The sequence below is a fragment of the Dipodomys merriami genome, unplaced genomic scaffold, assembly GCF_024711535.1.
Source record: "Dipodomys merriami isolate MVZ:Mamm:240054 unplaced genomic scaffold, mDipMer1.0.p SCAF_9, whole genome shotgun sequence".
Classification (NCBI taxonomy): Eukaryota; Metazoa; Chordata; class Mammalia; order Rodentia; family Heteromyidae; genus Dipodomys; species Dipodomys merriami.
Window position 1 is genome coordinate 6409580 of NW_027206512.1, and position 3126 is coordinate 6412705.

Consider the following 3126-nt stretch of genomic DNA (forward strand, 5'->3'; position numbering starts at 1 on the left):
CAGAGTGTCTACTTTGACTCCGAGGTCTTTGATCCATTTGGAGTTGATTCTGGTGCAGGGATATATAAGGATCTAGCTTTAGCTTTTTACAAGTAGTTAACCAATTTTCCTGGCCAGCATTATTAAGATGAGTTTCTGAGCATACTTCTTATAAAGACCATGTTTGATTATTAAACGAAACTTGGAAAAATCCATCTTGGAATCTAACCTTGTCTGAAGGTGCCCTTGTCACAATAAAAACCCTCTTTAGCTATTCAAAAAGATGTGTTGCCGAGGAGCTGATGTTCAGAGGTTTGAACAATGATAGGTAGCAACCAAACATCCTGCTACTTTATTCTTTAATTCTTTTTAAAAATTATCTTTAAGTAGTTGCACCAAGGGGTTTCAACTCAACATTGTCAATTGTGATTGCAATGCATATTGATCAATATCATTCTGCCAATCTCACCCAACCTTCCCCTCCCCTCGAACTGGTTCCATTTTCACATATGCACATCGAATACTATGACCATTCTCTTTTTGCTTATGTGGTGCTGAGGAATCGAACCCAGGGCCTCATGCATGCAAGGCAAGTGCTCTACCACTGAGCCATCTTCCCAGCCCTATGACCATTCTCATTATTCACCTGGCCCCCTTTTCTTTGACCTCATCCCCACCAAATATTTTGCAGCTCCATAGTATTCATTTTGTTAAACAATACGTTAGTTTTTCAAAGGAGTTATACAAGTGGAGTCCTCATCTGTATATACTACACTTTAGTTAATATGTTTAAAACTTGTTAGCTAATATGAAGTAGGTGGCAATGCCTTATATGTTTTGTCAGGAGCAAAGCTCACTTCCATTCTTGTCAAGGAGAGTGTTAACCTTTTCTCATTTCATTGTTACTTTAAAAAATGCACCAATAAGCACAAAGCACACAAAGTAAACCAACTAAAATAAGTTCTTAGCATACATGCCTAGTATTTCAGCTTCAAATAATTAATTACTGAATAAAAACTATTTCCTTTGCATATTGAGTCATACCATAGTACATGAAAGGCATTAGTGCATGTCCATGATTTATTTAAATAATAACAATATTTACTTTGTAATTAAAGGGATGTGTAGTTCTCTAAGGTAAATTGATTTTCTGGTTGATGCTCTTCATAATAGCATACAGGAGTGATCCATAGGACACTAAAATTGTAAATTTGTAAAATGTAATTTTGTTTTACAAAAAGTTGTAAGAAGTGGTTTTATTTAAACATAAGGTACATGTTAGTGTTATGCTCACCTTTGGTCCTCAGCTCTACCCACACCTGGATCCCCATCCCATTCTGGAGTTCCCTCCATACAGCTGGCTCCTCCCTCTCTCCACCCAGACCCACCTGAACTCCCATCTATCCCACTTCCTATCCCTCGGACCCTCTTGCTACCTGGATGGACACGGAGGCTATGTGCTCCCTCTTGGGGGAAATATGGCTCCTCTAATAAACCTTATAATAATCTCCTGTACCTGCCTGTCTCTGCGTGGTCCCCTGGGATGTAGGATCCTCCTCTTTCATTGGTGGTGGCCCCGTACAGAGATAGGCTCCCCAGTGGATTTGCTCTCCCCTCCACTTCAGAAGGGGGATTGACCAGCTGCCCTGGGCCTTATCCTGAGATCCTACACTTTGGTTGCCAGAGGACCACCAAGGTAACTTTCTCCTGACCGAGTGCTCTACCAGCCCATCCAACACCACTAATTAAGTCCCACTCCAGGGTAAGTGACCAGTTTATCCAATGGCCAGGTTTCCGATTCCAATATCTCAGTGGTAAGGCCCCCTGGGCCTTTGTGGGCTGACCAAGCCCCCACATCCGAGCAAAATCTTGGCCAAGTACCTGGACCTAGCTGCCAGGGGCCTACAATGGTCCAAGGATGCCCCGTGAACAAACATGATGATGTTCTTCACTGGCAGAGCCACCCCCTCTTTAGGAGCCAACCCGCACTGTAGGCGGTGGCTTCAGGTCACTTACCATGGGAAGGACATTAAAATTTTTTATGTTAAGGTCACCTGGGCTTTGGAGGGCTGCTGAGCCCCCATCAGAGTCAAATTTGGCCCCAAATTTAAAACTCCACTTCTGTGAGGGCTCAGTCAGGTAGCTCTCTTTCTTTGTCTCTCTACCCCTCCCCTTAAACTCTGTTGCTTGCTGTTCCAAAATTAGCTTCTGGTAACCCCTCCCTTCTTCCAACTAAAGGTATTCACAAGTATTTCATAAGCTAAATGCCTTGGTTAAGCCCTGGAAGAATGTAGCCACCAATAGCTTGTTTATACTGGTTGAGATAGAAAATGGATGAGTTTAAGTTTAAACTCCTCCCTGAAAAGGCCAACAAGTTTGGATAGTACCAAAAGTGTTTAAATTCTGTTAAATTTTCTCTCTAGCATTGAGCATGTGGTGGATGAGCCATCTTGGCATCATGGTAATTCAGTTGCTGTTTCGTACTGACTCAACTTGATTCTGTGACAGCCTTCCCCCCTTCCACCCGCCCCCCCTCCCGGCAGCAACCTGACACGCAGCACTATCATGCTAGGCCATGTCTGTTTGAGTCTTCTCTCCTGTTTACTAAGTTTGTTGTTGACAAAGTTTTGTTTGGTTCCATCATAATTAGGAAAAGTAATACCACTAAAACTTCAAAACTTTAAAAGGGCTGATTTTAAAACCTAAGCATTCTCTATAATTTGTGCATGAATATATCTGTCTATTTGTCTATATGTAAATGGTTATGGTTTCAAAGTTACCAAGTATTCTGTGTACTAAAAGATCTTTGTCAATGGAAGCCGTTATTTAATCTAAGTTGCTTTAAAACTTTGTGACCTCACTAAACCAAAGGAAAAGAAAACAGTTTTAAAGGCCTTGGGAAAGGAATAACAAAAAGACAGTTTCCTTTGCAAAGTAAATGAAATTGGTAATTAAGTTGGCTGCGATTTATGTCATTCCTATGTCCATTTATGCTAAGCGTTAAATATTATACCTCTGACCATGGCTAGTAAACTAAGGCTAAGGGTTTAATTCGCTGTTTTCTTCCCTGTGTGCCAATCAATTCCCTTTAAGATCAAGGGACCAGCATAACTATGCCCAGGCACAGCTGCCTAAACCAGTGGTACC

General features: G+C 41.5%; 1 pseudogene; it reads right to left on the reverse strand.

Annotated features, from left to right (window-relative positions):
• Window positions 1–770: 770 nt before the first annotated feature.
• Window positions 771–885, reverse strand: LOC138821150 (U6atac minor spliceosomal RNA; annotated as a pseudogene).
• Between the last annotated feature and the right edge of the window lie 2241 nt (window positions 886–3126).